Source organism: Sparus aurata, chromosome 8 (genome assembly GCF_900880675.1).
Source record: "Sparus aurata chromosome 8, fSpaAur1.1, whole genome shotgun sequence".
Classification (NCBI taxonomy): Eukaryota; Metazoa; Chordata; class Actinopteri; order Spariformes; family Sparidae; genus Sparus; species Sparus aurata.
In genome coordinates, this window is record NC_044194.1 from 16,563,602 (window position 1) to 16,584,108 (window position 20,507).

General features: G+C 43.5%; 1 protein-coding gene across 1 annotated transcript in view; it reads right to left on the reverse strand.

Moving 5' to 3' along the window:
• The window catches only part of prickle1a (prickle homolog 1a), a 29,053-nt gene extending 20,436 nt beyond the window's left edge, over nt 1-8,617 (reverse strand). Inside the window, exon 1 of the mRNA XM_030425845.1 lies at nt 8,173-8,617. The gene's annotated coding sequence lies outside the window, so the exon portion shown is untranslated. The remainder of the gene's footprint in view (nt 1-8,172) is intronic.
• Between the last annotated feature and the right edge of the window lie 11,890 nt (nt 8,618-20,507).

Genomic DNA, 20,507 nt, shown 5'->3' on the forward strand with positions numbered 1-20,507 from the left:
TCTAGTTTATCAAACTAAAGGGGCGTACTCAGATTTGTTTTAAAAAAAGTAAGAAGAGCAGCGCACAGAAGGTTGCGATGTATTTACGGTGAGGAGAGCGCACTTTCGCCCCTCCTGCAACACCCACCAGTGTTCTAGGAAGTTGAATGAAGTTAAACATCCAAATGTGGTTCAGCATGCAGGGTTTGTTGGCTGCTTTGGTCACAGAAGGGGCCAAAAACCACATTTTCATGTTCTTAAATATTGTCGCCGAGAGTAGACTGAACCGAGAAGGCAAAACATTTATCCCACTCTCTCTTTCTGTACCTTTCACAATTTTCGATATTATTTCTACCTAATTGATGCAAAATACCTATATTTTTAAAAAGAGTGTCTGTGTGTGTGTGTGTGTGTGTGTGTGTGTGTGTGTGTGTGTGTGTGTGTGTGTGTGTGTGTGTGTGTGTGTGTGTGCGCGCGCTTGTGTATTCAGGACTAGTGAGATCCAATCTGAAGCCCTCTGCAGGCCTCACTCCAGTTTGTCAGATATACGGGCCAGACATGGGGTCAGTAGTGCCTGGGATCTGTGTGCGAGTGTGTACGCATGTGTGTGTGTTTTGGCACGGTGATATGTGTGCAGTGGAAAAAAAGACACAACTGGCTTCCTTATCACCCCCCAAATTAAGGATACCAGTCCTCCAGGGCTGAGCTTATTCTTAGAAACCTTGCCTGTAGTGCGTCTGTTTCTGCCAGCATCAGTGTGTTATTTTTGGAGCTGCTAATACTGAGGTCACTAATGACACCAAAACCAATTTTAAGTCAGCATCACTGGCCAGCATCAAGGAACATGTGACAGAGCGGGAATACATGCTGTGTGTTACAATAATAATAATAATTATTATTATTATGATAATAGTACATTTCCATAAAGTCTGAGATGCCTTTTTATTCAAGTTATATTACTTTCCAGGATCATAAAACATTCTCCCCGAAGCGTCAGATCTGTGTTTGCTCGCAGACAGGACACAAACGCACAGATGTGCACATCTGTTGAGCCACTGCTCTTGTTTTCTTTGGGAGCCCAGCCCCTAACAGGAAGACAACGCGAGCACAGCAAACACAAACCCGACTCTTTGAACCGGCCTCTCACTAGGAGCTGCCGTCAGGTTGTTGTGGCCAAATGAACTTTTTCTGTGTCAGCTCAGTGGGCCCATTGTGGGCCTCAGGCTGCTGCTCTGCAAGACATGTCCTCAGTTAGCCTTTGTCAATATTGACCCATCCGTATGTTATCCCACAACACCTACCTTCACTGTGATGTATGGCTATATCTGACAGATAAGAACACATTCCTCTGTGTGGAGAGATGGACTATAAGAGATTACGAGGTAGCAAATACCAAACATAAATCCAGTGATAGTGAGCTTCATGAAATCTGTCACGTGTCACAGTAAGTGAGGCAATGTGGGAGAATACGCTGGAATAGAAAAATAACATTTAAATACCTTTTTTTTTTTTACAGAAACAGTTGTTTTACTGTTCAATACCTAACAGGTTGTCATTCAAAATAAGGCATCCTGAATATATTTGCATTATTTATGTCGAGTTATATATTGTATTTGTTATTTATTAAATCTGATACTTTTAGAAGCTCTGATTTTTGGAACAGAACAGAAACTAAATGTATGTTGAAAGCGAAAATTGATGTATTTGGGAGCTTATCTGCAGTGCTTAAAACAAACATCGGTCATAAATGATAGAATTCTTTTTACGTAGAATAAAAACGAATAAATAGGGTGCGATGGTGGCTCGGCAGGTGGGGCGTGCGTCCCATGTGTGTCCTTTGCTCCATGTCATCCCCCTTTTTCTTTTATCCAGTTTCCCGTCATCTCTAAAGCTGTCCTATCAAAAAAAAAGCCATGAAAGGCTTAAAAAAAAAAGAAAAAGCATAAATAATGCTTTATTAATCTCACTATTGATGACCAAATCCCACACATTTTGCTATATTTTAAATACTATACAAGTGCTTTAAAACATGCATAATCTGACTTCATTGTAGGTCCAGACTCTGGTGTCAAAAAAGCTTTTCTTATTAGAGACCTGTACAGAGGGCTGTGAGTGGGTCATAATAATGTAATGTGCATCACCTCACGAGGAATACAAACTTAATGCTTCACATGAAATGATAACGGATGTCGTGTTTAATTATTCATCTAAAGCATGCGCTGCACTACATATCTACTGGTGTACAGAACTCTGGCTCCTCTTAGATGGAAGATCTTGTCAAGGAATTATCTTTTTGAATTAGCAGACGTGAAAAACTCCTCCAGCGAGAAACAAAGAAAAGAAGAGGCTGTTTAAATATTCTCCCCCAAGAGGACCGGTAGAGGATAATGTATTGATTTATTGCTCCGTCTTCCTGCTAATCCCCTTAATGGTGTATTTTGGGAGATATTTTAAACAAGTTATTATAAATTCAGCACTGTGCAATTTGGGAATACGGCCAAGCTCTTAAATTCATATGCAAACCTGATTAATGGCGTAAAACAAGACAGGATCCGAGTTTTTAATGAGTAAATGTTCTGAGAGGGATATCCTGGCAGAAGTCCAGCGGCTGTCCCTGCTGTCTGTAACTGTGACCTTTCTGAAAAATCTCAGGAAATACCTTGTGGTCAGTCCAAGAAGAAAAAAAATCCCTCGCCCTGCAGAGTCCACATTTAAACCCCGTTGACCTTTTTCCATATCATCCACGCTCACTGACTCCACCCCTGTGACAACGCCAACAGAGCTGGAGGAACAAGAGGCACAGGAAGGGGAGGGAGGTGTGTGTTTTGCATATTTCCAGCTGTGGGTCCGGAAAGCTCTAACTGAATCCCCTGTTGTGTCACGGGGGAAATGAGCAGGGCTTTTTAATGACTATCTCAGGCTAATATGTTTTCTTTTGCCCTAGTCCTTGATGCTGCGATCACTCGGATGGATCCCTATGGATGTGGAGGACAAAGGGGAAAACACTGCTCTACGGCAGGCGGCCATGACTTTTCAAAAAAAAAGTTGCTGACACTTGGCATCTCCACATCTGTTATTCCCCTTTATCAAAGACAGACATGTCGATAATTGCCACTTTTGCAGCGCTCACTGCGCCGTGGTTATTATGCAGTGCTCATCCAGAGCTGAGCATCATGCCTATACATGGTGGTGATAATGAAACATGTGTGTCGAGTCTGACTTTCATCATCATGGTGGTCTGATGGTTAGTCCCGCAATTACGCCGTGCGGTTACCAGAGATCTGCCGGGGCATTAAACTCCAGTGTGAGAGCCAAACCCGTTTCCCTCTAACATCATCCTGCAGCTCCTAATAAACAGAGTTGTGCCTGGAAGCGCTAAATCACTAGCTACCTTTAATCACTTTAGAATAATGCCTAGCATGTGGATCCAATGTGTGCCACTGCCACACGCAGAACCCACCGACTCTCATACATGATGCCGTTTCAACCACATGGCATGCGCGGTGTTACAGTTTCTCGCTCAGACAACAGCATCCGCAGGGGTTATCTTGATCTCAACAACCGCAGATGTAACAGTGCCCTAAATTTGACCATCCAGGCCTGCCGTCCATTCGGCCTGCCCCAGTGACCACAGAAACAGGGACCACCGGCGTTTAAACAAGCCATACTTCATCCAGCCTCCTGCCAACCTACCACAAACAGTTTACAGTCAGCGTGCTCTGCTCCCCGGAGTTTGTCTATGGCAACCCGACTCCAGTGCCACATCTCCCCGTCCACAGCCATGAAAGACTGGCCTCCTCTGACAGCTCCTCACAACACACGGCCCTGTGCCGCTCCGCTTTTAGCCCTACTGCGGTGAGCTGCACCACGTCTGGGGATAAAAGGCTGCCAGAGTGTTTGGCTTGCAGGCGATTTACACGGACGCAAGGGTGATTCATTCTAGCTTTGCACAAACAGGCCCCTGTGTACATTTCGCTGGTACTGGGCCTTTTAAATCAACACTGGGGAACGTATACACACGCGCACCAGGATCTACATTCTGCTCATTCACACTCGGCTGGTCGTCTGCCACACGCGCACACTCTCCGACACCTACAGACAGTCACACACACGTATAGGTGAACACTTTGTCTCCGTTCATCTGCTCCTCTCGGACAAAAACACACACATACACACGCACACACCAGGACATGCCACACTGTTTATGTCTGAGACTGGCTACATGTCTGTGATTTACGGAAGAGGATTAGGGCCACACATGAATTTTTTTTGTAGTTCTGACTTTAAAGTCAGAATTCTGAGAAAAAAGTCAGAATTCTGAGATTAAAGTCAGAATTCTGACTTTTTTCTCAGAATTCTGAGATTAAAGTCAGAATTCTGACTTTTTTCTCAGAATTCTGAGATTAAAGTCAGAATTCTGACTTTTTTCTCAGAATTCTGAGATTAAAGTCAGAATTCTGACTTTAAAGTCAGAATTCTGAGATTAAAGTCAGAATTCTGAGAAAAAAGTCAGAATTCTGACTTTAATCTCAGAATTCTGAGAAAAAAGTCAGAATTCTGACTTAAAAGTCAGAATTCTGAGAAAAAAGTCAGAATTCTGAGATTAAAGTCAGAATTCTGACTTTAAAGTCAGAATTCTGAGAATAAAGTCAGAAGTCTGCACATGTAAAAAAATTTTGAGTTCTGACTTTAATCTCAGAATTCTGAGAAAAAAGTCAGAATTCTGACTTTAATCTCAGAATTCTGAGAAAAAAGTCAGAATTCTGACTTTAATCTCAGAATTCTGACTTTAATCTCAGAATTCTGACTTTTTTCTCAGAATTCTGACTTTAAAGTCAGAACTACAAAAAAAATTCACATGTGGCCCTAATCCTCTTCCGTAGTGATTCGTCTCCTCCTCCACCACTCTTGTTGTACACTAATGCAATGGCACCGAATGTGCTAATGTCGTGGCTAGCCTCTCCTCCAGTTGAAAGGTGCATGATGAAGTGCTTTAATGCTGCCAAGTCCTGAATCCTCCAGTCTCTGAAATAAACCATCGACATCACACATTTATTAAAGGGTAACTCCACCTATTTACACATCAAAATGTGTTGACAGGTCTTGGGGGGTACTAATGCATATGTGAAAAAAGTGAAAGTACAGAGGAAGCTGTATGTATTCTGAAAAAATGCCTCCAGCAATCTCACTCAGTGGCTGAGTTGAATTGTGGGTAATGTAGCCACCACGTTTTGAAAAGGATGATATCTCTGGTTGTGCTGAATCAATCTTGTTTTTAAAGGTGCAATTTGGAAGACTTTTAGTGAAAAACATTCACAAATGAACTAAAGTTACCAACAGAATGTGAAGGATAACTTTTCTAATGTCACAACGTCAATGTTCTGTGCTGCAAAGATACCTACTGAAGTAAGCATGCTGATTAGCTTAGCCACAGCCCGTCCAGGTCCATAACCCTTGTGCTAGCAGTGTAATCAGTGCTTCAAGCTCTCAGTCTGGACGGCTGACTGCACGGCTAATTGAGCTAACTAACTAACAGCGGTTACAGTTCGCAGCAGGTAGCAGTTAAGTCATGTGATACGTTGCTTCCTATTTCTTTAGACAAGTGGTCAAGTGATTGTTACATATTGCACTTTAAAAATGTCTATAATGAGTCCAGTGTCATATGAGTGAAGTGTTAGCCAATGGCCTGCTTTTGAAAGCCTGGCACCTACATTACCCACAATGCAACTTGGACACGAGTGAAATCAGTGGAGGAAAATTATCAGATTACATTCAGCTTCCTCTGGATCCACAAAAGCCTTTTATACTAGTTTTTAATCACATACGCATTACTGCAACCTTGAACTATGCAGTAAGTGTTTAATGATGAATTTTTCACCCTTCAACATGTCATATTGGTGGAGATTCCGTTTAAGTGCGCACTTTCACGCGTGAAATTGGCCGAACTTATCAGAACCATGTCCTGGACTATTTCTGATGAGGCCGTCTATTTCAGCTCCTGGAACAAAAATGTTCCTCGGGTGTTATGATTCTATTAATGGCACCTTTGATTCACTTTGATGGTTTTGGAAATGAGACATGAACAAGCACCGCGTGACATGTGGAGCTGCTCCCAAGACACCACTTTTAAATCATTTGCTCTATAAATAACTTAACTTTCTCAGAGAATTCTCACCTGCAGCAGATCAGTGAAAGTAGAAGCTCAGCCCCAAACGCATGCCTGGCCCGCTAGATCATCTAAACATTAAATAACTGCAGCTGTGAAGCATGAGATCCAGATCTCAGCAGCGATACAGTATGTCGATCCAGCAAATAACATTTACAGTAAAAGTAAATTCAATTCAATGATTAGAATTTGTATGAGAAAACAGAACTTGGGTTTTCGCTGGCTCTCAGATGTAGGCCAACATGTCCTCATTCTCCATGTGTGAGCACAGGGTTTAAATGAAAGAGGGGCTGAACAGCTGCTCAAACAACATTTTTTTTAATTACTTTTATTTCGGTGAAATAAGAAACAGTTCATTTTGTTAAGACAATGCTTTCTGTGACTCCTGGGCAGAGCAGGTGTCAACCTCTATTCTAGCCACTAGGTGACACCACCACCTTGGTTCTGTGCTCTGTCCTCCCTGTAGCTCCCCAACCGCTCTGAATACTTTTCCCACTTCCTTTACTGGCCACTGTCCCAAGAGGAATATATATATATATATATATATATATATATATATATATACATATACATATATATATATCTTATACCTCTTGGGCCAGTGGCCAGTTCAGTGACAGGATAGTTCAAGGTATAATTTCATTTCTCTAAAAACCCTTTTTCACTTGTGTTGTCCTGCAGTAGCTCAAATCACTATCACAATATATCCACTGTGCACAAATGGAGAGATCATAGCACCTCCTGAGTCTCTCACCTAGCTGTCAGGACGTCAGGCTGAACCGTCCTGAGCACTCTTGTTTTTGTCAGCTGTGGCCATAGTGACAGATTTCAGGCCAGTCTGACTCTCTGTCTTCTGAGCCAAGTGGGTTTGTCATCCTGTCAGCCCCTGAGAGGGATATGCACGGGACTTAATGGCTCATAGAGATGTTTACTGTGCTCCAAAGAGAGCACAATATTGTCTGAGGCTGCAAGGGTTAAATATAACAAGCAAGTGCTCTTCTGTGCCTTGCAGGTTTAGCACTTTGTACCACAGCTGTGAATGGAAATGTTTGAAACTTGTTTCATTGTTCTGCAAAGGAAAAACTTTATGGCTTTATGGTTTAGCTCTGCGAGAGGTCCGCAAGGACTGATGAATTCACTGAAGCAGCTTGCAGGGATATTTTTATTTTAAAGAGCTGGCTGCACTGTGAAAATATCCATCCAAATATGTCTTTTAGGCTGATGTTCAGTCTTAGAAAGCTTTCACCACGTTTCTGTTCCTTTTGTTAGATTTTTTAATCTAAAAAACAAGGAAAACTGAAAACATCTAAAACATTTCAGGACATAATCTTAGATTTGGTCAGGATGTGTGGTTCCCATTCATTATGGTCATAGTGAGAGTGACTTCTACTGTATTTGGACGAGGGGGTGTGCGATCCCATTCTCCCTCACTCAACAGCACTCTTTGACAGCTATGGAGCCCTTCAGTGGCGGACAAGCAGCGGTCACGGGAGCGCCGACCAGTTGTCACCAAAGTGACAGGCGACAGCTGAGTCCATACATCTGGAGGCCCCGGGGACTCCACACTTCCACCCAGCCCACGTCTCTGACCGAGTTTTTTCAGCGTCAGAGAAAATGAGCTTGCTCTGGCTTCACGCGCAGGGGAAAGTGAAACGTGTCTCTTTGGTGATGATGATGCGTAAAAGCGCAAAGCAGCATCGGAGGACTGGAAGAGTCAAGCCAGTTTTGATGACTTTTAAAGTAGCCAATGACCTCTAGGCTCCCTGTAAAGTCTCTGCCTGTGCAGATGATGGAAGTTGTCTTTTTTTTAACTTTTAAAGAGGTCGATTTAATCCTATACCACTGCACCATTTTGAGAGCGATAAACCTGAAACTAAGTTGAACCACAAGATAGGACAAATAGACCGGAGCAGCAGTGTGAGATTATCTAAAAAAAAAAAAAAAAAACTGCACACACTCTTCAGATTAATGTGCAAAACTGTTTTGTTTTTTGTTTTTTAAATCACTTAATCGCTGGCTCCACTCACCCCCAACGCGTTCAGTCGCGGCACACCGAGTATCCAGAACCAGTATTCCTTAGGCGAGAAAAGCGACTCACGCTGCGTCTCATTGGCATAAGATGAAAAAAAGAGTCCAGCGAGGGTGCACCACTGCGGCAAACAAAGCTTGAACCCCCCCAGAGCTTGTGCAAAGCGATAAGCTTTAAACTCCAGATTCTGGCTGCATCGGTCTGGTCTGGTCTGGTCTGACTTCACCCGCTGTCACCACATCTCACTGGAGCGGCGCACGGTGCGCAGTGTGGTGCTCCTCTCGGCGGCCACAGGGAGATGACATTAGCGTTGCTCCTTGCCCATTGGCTTAAACAAGCAGCCCCCACCAATCCTGGAGAGACGGTGTGGAGCACGGTGGACAAACGCTCCTGTGAGTCTAACTCCTGCTGCTGCTGCTGCTGCTGCAGTGGGGAGTTGAAGAGGAGCTGCTTGGGTAATTTAAAGTGTTTGAAAACTACCAAGTGAGTTAATCTTCCTCTGTTGCCTTTACCTGTAGGCGGGCCTTACCTTTAAATGAACCTTTGCCTTTATACACACTATATAAGAACCCAACAAAAACCTTTGAAACTTTAAAATGTCATGTTTCTGTGTCTTAAATGTTACCCACAATTCAATGACAAAGACTCGATGTCCTCATTTCAACCTCCATCCCCACACACAGCTTGTCATGGGTGGAGAAATAAGATCTCTCTCTCTCTCTTTTTTTGCAAACTCATGCCATCAATATGACATTTTTCACAATGTGCTTTATGTTCTTCCACACAGACCGTGTAACGTTACTCCTGTTTACAGTGCGCCATGAAAGGTAAGTCTATACACTGAAGAGAGTCTCTCGTTCGCCATCCATTGAGTTCAACAAAACGTTCAGGGACGATCAAAGATTTGAAGAGAATGGCCACCACCCATGAATCACAGCTCGAAGCACGACACAACAGTAAAGATGCGTGTTCGTGCTCGTTTGAAGCTTGTTTGCTGCAGATTTTGATGACATGTTGTGCTACGCGTATTTAACTTACTTTGGAAGAAGCAAAAGGAATAAATTCCACCAAGCTGGACAAAAAAGGGAAAATTCAGTTATTATCTACTCAACTTGATGTTTCATAAGTCCACTAAACTTTTCTGGAGCTTCAGCAGCAAAACAACGTTCTCCTTAACAACTGAAGTAGACGGGGAAAACGGAAAAACAGCAGAATAAAAACAGAAAAAGGCTTCATGCAGCCCAAATTGATGTGAGAAGATATAATTTACACCCTTTTTAAAGCCTTAATCGTCGCTGTGACTGCTTCTCTAAAAGCGTTGCGTTGCACCCTGTCTGCAGTGGGTGCGTGAACTCACGACGAGGGTGAAGAGCTCTCTGAGACGAATACGGCTTTCCGTGACATCAAGCGTGACACTGTGCCCCCAAAACAACTCAACCAAATCTGGATTATTGGAAATCAGGATCTGAAAAATGTTGCCTAAAATGTGACAAATGCATTGATTTAATTTCTTGCCCCTTGACCTTGTCTACCCCCCCCCCCCCCCCCCCCCCCTCCCCTCCCCTCACTGGAGCAGACGCTACAACTCTGGCTGACCTGGGTTACGACCCACCGACTGTCACAAAGATCTGACTGTGTGAATGCACGTTAAGTAAGAACAGGTTTGCTGTGCTCAGACCTGTCAGTCATCGTCTGCACAGCCTTGGCAGTAAGCAGTGGAACACATCGCTGTGCCAGTTCTTATGTGGACCAGATGGATGTGAGCTTCTATTTGGTATCACTCTTCACTGCAACCACTCACTTTGTACCTTCTTTATCAGCGTTATGGATACGAAGATACTTTTCAAGCTAATCAAAACAAGGTATCACATAAGTGGCAGCTCATTAAACCCATCGCCTCAAGTCATGTCAAAGGACTATATTAAATTATCCTAAAATATTTGTTTTGTGTGTTGTGTCTCATTTTAGCATCAGAGCTGACATTTGACCTAATTCTGCTCTTAGTTTTCTTGCTTCATATTTCAAAACTACGCCGAAGATCTAAGTCTCAATAAGATGGAATAGGCAGAAAAGGCAGCGCCGCAAAGCAAAACATCTGAAAGGAGGACAGTCATAAACAAATGGAGTGTGTATGTCAGGTTTCAGTCATTATTTCGCCTTAAACCGGAATGTTTCTGATGAGATATTTATGGCTTTGCAGGCAAAAAAACAACAAAAATCTGAGCAGCATTGCTCAGATGACTTTGGACCATAAAGATGCTCGGCATACTTTCCGGCGTACCTCTCATTAATGTGGCATGTGACCATCCCTCTCCTGATTTTAATAACATAGACCTTGATTGCTGTGCATCAAATGTAATCCCTGTGAATTGCTGAGCATCGGGGACATCCACTGGCCAACAAACCAATATGTTTTTTTTTTCCCCATCACAGCTGTTATTTGCAGTGCTGTTGGACGGAGCAGCGGTGAATGTGTTGGTTAAATTGTCTATCCCTCTAACAGGATTAAGAGCTTAAGGCACTGTAAACCCTGAAACAGGAGCTCACCAACAAATCTGCTTTAATTACAGAAGATGACATCTTCTTCTTGATAACTCATATTTACTGTCTGTATGTGGATGTATGTATGACGGCCTCTCTTTGCAGTCATCCGTCTCTTCCTCACGGAACATCTGTCCATCAATGGAAGCTCTCTTTCATTAAATATTAAAAGAAAAAAATCCCACTATGAACCCGTGTGTTTTCAGCTGTGTGCAAGCCGTAATGGAGCATTTTCTCAGAGTCAGGCCACTGACTCGGAGACCCAGTTTTACAAGCTTGTGGGAATTCTGAGACTCAGCTTCAGTGAATCCCATCTGCATCTATATTTCATACTCAGGAAGTGTGAATGCATACGGGTGGGTGGCGAACAGTGGCATACATACAAGAACACGAGTTTTACTGCCTGAGTTGTTTGATATTTGGTTCTGAAATGACGGTAATTAAGCTGTGTAATTGATACAAGTCTCTATTTAACACCTCGAGCCATGAACACTGGCGCAGTTGTAACCCCCGGTTGCCAGGTTGAGTGGGGATATTTGCCGGAGTGTTAGTGTGGTCTCAATCAAGTGGCTCGCTCTGCCTTTCATGTTTGCTCTACTTTTATGAGTGGCTGCATGTTTGCCCGGGCCCAGCGTTGGTGAATACGAAGCAGCAGCGCATGTGTACACTAATTTTGCTGAGATACTTTGACTTTTTTTTTTTCCTTCCCACTCGAGTAACGACTTCCTGCAACCTACCTATCGGGGTATTTGCACATTATGAGAATAAAGAGATACAGACAGAAACCGTGTCTGCCCCAGAAACATATTCCACACACATGCTTTCCTGTTCCGTTTGAGATATGTGGTAATTGTTTGTTGCTGCTGCATTACTCTCACAAAGAAAGAAAATAAATCCACACTGAAGTGCATTCACACAATTTGGGAGGGGATTCTTTCTCTCTAAAGGGGATCTTGTTTCTTGAAGTTTACACAGGAAATCTCCAGTCCAAACAAAGGCAGGAAAACAAACAAACAAGTGACTGGGATAGAGACCGATGGCTGGTGGCTGAAGGCGAAGGCGGGACGAGTCAACAGAGCAGCTGGACCTCTTGACCAGTCACCTAGCTGCTGTCCATACTCAAACACTGGTGGCCAATTAGGGACCACTGGTCAACCCTGGAGCACCAAAAGGCCCAACTTTACTCAATCTGTTGACTTGATCTGTTGTTTGGCAGCTTGTCACAGATTGACAAATGGGACCATGTCAGTAAAAACAAAAAGGTAATGCATGATCTGGAGAAATAGCATCAGTTAGCACCTGATAGGTCTCCACTTTTTCTGCAAAATCAAAAAAGGAAAGGCAGTCATAGGGTCCATACACAGTCTGTTTAAGGTGGGACTGTGCGCCAATTCACCGCCTCGCTGTCCTGTATAAAGAACATACAAAGACGGAATAGGGCTGCTTGATGTTTGGCCTCTACCTCTGTGTAGTAAGAACGAGCCAACAGAATGGGCTAATGTTATAACATGGTATGTGTGTGACCCACTGCTCGGGGATTTAAGAGCCGGTAGCAATAAGCAGCTAACTGGCGGAAGAACAGCCACTGAAAATTTGGGGAGACAACGAGGTAAAGGGAGCTCCTTGCCCTCCAAACAGAGGACAAGATAAACCACCGTATAAAAAAGGGAGGTAAATGATTGTTGTAATGGTTTTAAAGCACTGCCAGACCGATATATGTTATATGTCACAGTAAACGCCATCGCTGTTGTGTCAAATGCAACACCTCTTTTGCGTATCATAAATCACACAGTCAGAGGCAGCATGCCATCGATGATTGGCTCAGTGTGAAAAAAAAGAAAACACAGAGCCAGAGTAATGGCTGGCCTTCATCGTTGCAGCGTTGCAGGAGCCCTCTGAAAAAAAATCAAAAAGACTCCAGCGCTTACATGAACTGCTACAAGAACAATAGGCTATTGGCATTTTGTTTGGCTTGTTGATGAAGCTTTCTGTAAATACCCGACTACTGTAATTGATATGCTATACTTTAGCCTTAGTAGTCTCTAATTGGCTCCTGCTTAAGCGCTCCCAAAATAACTACAAACAGCCAGGGAAACAAGAGAAGGCTTGTTTCCTGACAGCATGCTAAGTATGGAATTGTAACAGGGCAGAAATACTAACTGACTGCTCATATTATATGTGCTGGACGCTGAATCCCTTACACTCAAAATATTCAGAAAGGTACTGTATATTATGCAGGATTTCCCTATAGAAACAATGTTGAGACATACAAATATAATCCCTCTCAGTCATCATTCATGGCCCACTAGAAGTGTGTGGCAGTGTGTGTTTCTACAGAGACTCTGCCCTCTGCCTGTATCATCTTATTTAATTAGTATTTGCTGCATTCAGGTTGTTTCTTGGTGTGTAGCCAACAGTCAATAACAGCATGAGGTTGGTAATCTATAAAAATGTAGTAACCAGCTCGCATGACTGTCTCCGTCCTGCTCCTCTACATTCGACCTGTGTGTCCGTTTGACTGAGGGCGGGCGAACTACACATACACAGCCAGGACAGAGAGGCAGAATCCCAAATCACAAGGACGCTCCCTCCCTTCATTCAGTTTCTTTCTCGTTGGACCATCCCTTCTTTCTCTCTCTCTGTCTCGTCCATTGAGCCGAGGAGGAGGGGCCAACTTTGAATATCAAATCCTGCAGAATATGCCTTTAAAGGAATGGTCGGGGGAAACAGCTGGCCTCGGAAATAGTCAGAAACATAACCCTTCAGAAAATCTGCAACTTGTATGTTTGTAGTTGAATTGGTTACCTTTGTACAGTCTGGCTTGCTTCTAGTCTTTATGCTAAACTAAGCTAAACGTCTCTTTGCCTCCAGCTTTACATTTACCATACGCACACAAGAGTGGAATCAATCTACTCATTCAACTCTTTCAACTCTTGAAAAGAATGTGTATTTCCCCAAAATGCCTCTCTAATCCTTTCAGTTATGCTCTGACTATTGAGGTTACAGAAGAACACACATGAGATTTTAGTTTACATTGGATTGGAGAAACTTCTTGCAGCAATAACTCAACATTAATGTCTTTTCCTGCTATTGTATCCGCCATCTGCAATCATACTTCTACATTTCTCCTCAAAAGACATTTAAGAAAGGAGCTGCATCCTTGAAAATCTTTCAAATAGAAGTGCCGCTCTTTGATTTAGGTGTATCCTGGAGGAAGTTTACATATGCAATAATCCTGCTCCCTGAAGCATATATTGTTGAACCGAGTAGGATTTCCATCTTGAAATAAGGCTAAGTATGACCAAATGATGATGAAATAACTGTTATATACCAAAACACTAGAGTTCTTGAACTAGTTCTGCACACAAAACCAGGCACTTTTTCGGATGTTTACCTGTCATACAACCATCCAAAGTCTGTTAAAGGCTGGGGAGAGGTGTTTTTTCTGCATCTGCATAACATGACTTTGATCTCTGGCCAAATTGAGGGGTTTTAAGTGGGGTGATTTCAACTGGGAATGTGCACGTGCAGGTGGAAAGTCTGAGGGGGACTGCGCTGGCTGACATACATACTGCTCTCCCAGTATGAGGCACCCTGACTGAGGAGGGGTTTGTAGGTCTCCAGGCAGGAAAACCAAGAAGCTGGGGCAAAGAAAGTCACTGCTGCATAATCTTCCCTCCTCTGACAGTTTGGTCCGTATCTTTGTTCGTGTGGGCAAACTTCCCTGCTGGGTTCTTTTTTCCAAGCCCCTTTAATGTAATGCCCAATGTCTGTGTCCTCGGTCAACCTTTTTATTGTCTCATCCCAGACATCGAAATGCTTCTGCTATTAATTCCCCAGCGGTGGACTGGAGCTCAGTTAGGTATGCTGTATTCCCCAAGCCGCTCTTCTGTCGCCTGTGAGATAGTGCAGAAACACAAACTGCACTACTATTAAGATTCCTTATGTTTCCCAGATAAGGAACATAAGGGGGCCTCTGCTTTTTCTCTTCCTCTACTTTCTTTTTGCCTTATAATGTCTTCCTTCCTACCCTTTCTCCCCTGTGTCTTCACTAAGGATTCCTTATGCCTGTACTTGCTCCATCCCTCTCCCTGTCTGAGTTTTCCAGACCTTGTCCAATTGGAACAAGCACGCCAGCTCTGGTGTTTGGTTTCGGTATCGCTGTTGGTGGCTCTTTGACACTCTGCTTTTTTAACACCCCAGACTGCAACCAACACCTCCTGAGGGATCTCTCAAGCAGCACTTATCCCCTTGTTAAAAAGAACTCGGGAAGACCGTGGGTATATCTATACATGGAACATTGCCTGGAGCATAATGTCGGTGAGTGACGGCATGATTGCAACTAGGGGGGAGAATCAGATGAAGAAATTCACACCTTTAAAGGCTCAAACACAAGCTCGAGAACTGCTGTGGTTGAGAGATGTCGCCTGGAAGCTATTTGTATAAATTCTCACCCTGCTGTCTGCTGTATATAATCCCTTTTTCAGCATTATCCTCTCTTTGCTTGGCAATGGGAACCATTTGCAAAGGGCCAGCCCAGTGGATAGTGTCTGTTTCCCTCATAACAGGGGCTGTACATCTTCAACTGCAATCCTGTGCAGCTTTCAGCAGCACTAGGCTGTAATTTAATGTGTGTCTGTGGAATTCAGGGCCGGGTCATATTGCTTTGGTCAAATACCATCAACAGCTTTGTTCAGCCACAAAAAAATACATTTCCAAAAATGAGGTCAGGCGCACTGCTGGGTGACACTTTACGTACGACACATTACTTTTTACAGACTTGTTAGAGGCTGAAAAAGGCCAGATAACCTGATTTACAGCCCTGGTTCTCGTATCAGCGCTGGCAGGCACAGGTTTCTACTTTTTTTTCTTCAACTTGTGGCACTGTGATCGTGGAATTTGCCTTGATGAAAGGGTCTCTTTCCATGCAAGGGTTTTGTACATGTTCTTGTAGATAAGTATCCTCAGGATCATCAACGTGGGGCTGCGCCAGTACAGCTCTGTCTGCACCTCTGCGCGACTGACAGGCTGATGGAGGAATGTTTTTTTGGGGGGTGAAAGGTAGTCTGAAGGTAGAAGCCTCTCAGAGGAATCTGCCCCATTCCCTAAATTCCTTGCAACCTGCTACAGAGGAACATGTTTCAAGCAGAAGCAAAAGTTTTTGTGCAACACCGGCAAACTTGGGGCTCTGCACCCCTTTCCACAATCAGTTAAACTCTGTCTCTCTCCCTCCCTCCCTCCTCTCAACCCTCTATCCCGTGGAAATGCGCCATTGACAGATCTTTATCAGCAGCCCCATCCCTGCTCGGGCTCGCCATTCGCCTTTGTTTTATTTCACCGACCAAGCGCTGAGCCAGTATGAGGGATTTGTGTGCGCTTCCCTCTGCAGCACCACGGCCCTAATGTGAAACTGGTGTATTTGTGGTCGTGACAATCCTTTTCCACTCTACGAATGTTACTTTGGATGATAATAACATGGGTCCATGCCTGGGGGACAACGCAGTGTGGTCAGGGCCAGCCACAGATGGTTGTGCCTGTGGAGGACATAAACAGCGGAAATGTCAAAACAACCCTCGGACAAGTAAATGCAGAGGGAGCGAAATACTGAGAAAGTGAGACAGAGAGGGGGTATTAAAAATGGCAATGAGCAAGAGTTAAATACAGATGAAAACAGGCATTACGAAGAAGAAGGCTAAATATAGGCAGCATGTAGAAGACGCGTAAAAAACTGCCCGCTCGTCTGTGATGGTGTGATTAATTGGTGATGGTGAGTGGAAAGTATGTTGAGCAGTATATAAAAACACAGGGCTGTGGGCAGGAGGTGTCGCCTTTCATCCCCCTGGGCTGGAAACAAACAGGCTGGATGAGTCTCAGGAGAGGACCGATCCCACCGAGCCGCTCAGGCCTCAGCGGGCTCCAAAACTACACTACATTACCCAGAAAGCACGGGCCACCCAGGCTTCTGAAAAGTTGGAGAGGACGGCGAGAGCAAAAAGTGTTAATCCTTCTCAGCTCTCTCTATTGGCAGCAACTCCACGACACCATGTGTGACGACAACTGCTTGTGATTTCATCTTAATCCGTTTCCCTCAATTCCCTGTTTGTTATTATCCCATTCACTTTCGTGCAGTTTGTTAAATCGTTGAAAGGAACAGTTCACCTAAAAAAAAAGAACCTCGATAGCACTTGGCTCGCAAAAAAAAAAAAAAAAAAAACAACATTTGAAAAACTCAACAGCAGAGTCTATTTTAAAGAAATAAAAATAAATCACGACTCTGTTGCTCTTGATAATCCAGACTGTTTGTTGTGAGCAGTTTCATGTAGGAACGATTTTTCTCTCTGTCACCTCACAGCAGGCAGCTTGCAATTACTCATGGACAAGATGCTAGCTAACTTTACAGCTCAGTCAGAGGAATGTTCACATCCCACACTGTCACATGCACAAGCCTCTCAAAGTGGGATCTAGTTGCAGAATATTTGAGGGAAGGCAGACGTATCTCCAGAACTTGACAACTCACACTAAAATGGTCTAGATAGATAATGTAACTGTTAAGGCCTCGGAAGTCCATCCTGAAATGAAATAGGTATAAGTGTATAGAGGGCCTTCAATATCAAGGGGTTCAGTTAAGACAAAAAACAAAAGGAAACCTGCAGCTGCCAAGTTACTGAAAAGCAAGCAACACTGCACAAATAAGCACTGCCCTGATGCAGGCTGCCCACTTGACTTTTGATGGTCACTGAACCAGGCTGTAGAACACTCCCAACTTCCATCAACTACAAAGAACCAGAGCAGCAGAGACGTCTCAATAGCCTCTTAACAAAGCGAGTGAGTCAAGGAAAAGATTCAGAATTAAAATCAGACTAACCTGGGGCCAGTTCGCCACCTCTCTTAAGCCTTTACAAAAGGGCGTTAACTCATCCTGATTTGCTATGATATTGATGCCCCAAGCTGCTCTCACTCAGTCATCAGGAGCCAGTCTCCACTCAGGTGATCTGAATCCACCTCAATGAATCCAGAGGGATTTTGAAGTTCAGACAAAATATAAAAGATAGCCAAGTACTATACAGTGGAACCACTGAGATCCAACAGGGCATGAAACATGAGAGGTCAGATGATCATGTAGATAAGACAGTTTGATCAGATTATCTTAACCATTTTAATTGCAGGTAAAAACCAAAGGTAACTTCATCCAAAAATGAAAATGTTGGTAGTAATTCCTCATTGCACTGTAAAAGTTGCATGTGTGGACAAATATGGTATAAAATTGAATCAGGAGCTCAGACTGTTTGTGTTTCTGGTTCTGTCTGACTTGTGACACTGTGTTTCCAGATCCCGGCAATTAGTTTATGTTTTTATTGATGAGAGGAATGATGGCTGAAAGAGCCCAATTTGTAATACACTGGAATTAGATTAAGAGGCTCCTCTCAGTAGATAATCTTTATTTTTAACGTGTTATTATTTGCTTGAACTCAGGGAGGTCACTTGGAAGAGAAGTGTATCTATAGGTCAATTTATTCATTTGAACAAACAGCTGATGCTCTTGTTTTTCTGGTCACGATCTTGTCTCCTCTCCTTGACTTAACTTTGGAGCAAGAAAATAGATATAAAAAATGTGTTTCAAAGCTGTCTGGTTCTTTCATTATGCCTGAGTGCTCGTCTCATATCTGATGGCAGTGAACACGGCGTCCTTGATGTGCTTTTGCCAACCAAACACTGACGAACAGATGCGTGATTTGAAAGAAGGGGCCCCGGAATAGAGATGGGGTGACACATCTCAATGCACCACCTTTCAGTCTGTGTCGCTTTGGCTCGCTTTCAGTTTCTCATACACACACAACCACATACACTCGAGGTGGGATCAACTGCATGGCCGGGAATGTCGCCTCACCAAGACAGTCATCCTGTCAATCAACGCTTTCCTAATTAGATGCAGCGTATCTGTGAACGTCGTCTGTTTCCATCGGGGCGTCTTTGCTTTTCAAAACGATCTGCGTCTCTCACTTAGTTTGAATTTAATGAGGTGGGGACAATGAAAAAAAGCAAGCAGGACCATGTGCACGGCTTCTGTGCTACTCTTAATGACGGAGCTATTACTACTGTCACAGCACATCATTACCATTTCCACTGTGCCATTTCTATTGTGTGCTGTGCTCATTAGAAGTGTCACCAGAGAGATTTTACTTCTTTAGCCCGGGATAAGCCAACTTGTGGCCTTTGAGGGACGGATCCGTCTAATTAGCCAAAAAGGGGACTTTCCCCCCGAGATCAGCTTCTAAAAACACACGCTTGACCTTTTCGAAACTCAGAAAAACAATCCCACACCTGTGCCAGCCAGGGAATTACTTGAATCTGATATCCAAGGAAACAATCATTACCTTTGATCATGCATGCACGTGTGTGTGTGTGTGTGTGTGTGTGTGTGTGTGTGTGTCAAGGTCGGTCTCTGTAAGCACACGTCATTTTAAGGTGTAAAATGGAAATCTTGTTGTGTTGCATGTGGCTGCGCACACAGAGAGTCGGGGCAGGGGGGGTCACGCTGCCCCATTAACAGCCAGTCTTCTGTGACGTTCAGAAACAAACACTATTATAATATTCATGACTCATTTTCACAAGCTGCCATGTGCGGGAAAATTAGATGAATGCTTTCTGGGGAAAAGACGTGAGGGTGATTGTGACTCAGGAAACAGTGATGGATTGTGACCAGCTGATGAAATGCATCGATCAAACGCTGGTTTTGGCGTTCCGCACCGAATACTCATATTTCAGACTGCAGATGAATAATGTTCTTCATCTTTGTTTTTTTTGTTTTTTTAGTGTGGGTCCAACCTTGGAGTGTCAGGGAACTGAACTGGAGTGGAGTCTTTTTGCATGCTGCTTTCTTTTTACAAACCCACAAATCAGATTTGCGTACTAATACATTAGATCAAATAGGGCAAAGAAGTGTTGAGTCACAAACAAATTAGGCTGCGCAGCACAGCTCAACACATTATCAGGATGTGAAACGGACTCCATGCAGAAATGGTCATGGGCGGGGTAATGTGTTGAAGTTTTATTCATGCTGAGTTTAGTCATGTTTGCCGACATCCTTCTTAACTCTGATGTGACATCTGATGTTTCCCAGGCGGACAAATGAAAAGCACCACAACTTGATTAAAATTACAGATTTATCTGAGTTCCAATATTGTTGTAGAAAATTGGGATACGGTGGTACAGAACTCAAGGTATATATAATAAAGGTCTTGTCACTTTTTGACATTTTCTATGACAATACTAAGTTTTCAACCGCATGGCCATCCCACCAGAAAACGAAAGACAGCACTTTCAAAATCCTCAGTGCAAACAAACCCACTAAGTCGCATTTCTCAGCCTGTTTAAGAACCTCTTTGTATACAGGCTGTACTGGGCTTCATCTGCAAGGCAGGGCGTATAGAGGTCAGTCCCACTGTAGGTTTCCTGCAAGGATGTATTACATAAAACTGTGAAACTGTGCTCATATATTTACACATTCAGTTCACACCTTGTTTTCATATTCCTGAACACTATGAGGATCACAGACGTGGTGGCTTGAAGGTCCGACAATTAACCAAAATGTACGCTCACCAAATCTTTGCTCTACATCACCACATTATAACTTTAGCCCTTGAGGATCTTTCAGCTCGTCATATACAACAGAGGCAGCAGCCACTTGGTTCAGTTATGGCAAAGTCTGAGGAGCTGTCAGGGGAACAAAAGGTGTCGCCACTCAGGTGGTGTAGCATAACGTCTGTGTATACACCCTTGTCAACTGCCCTC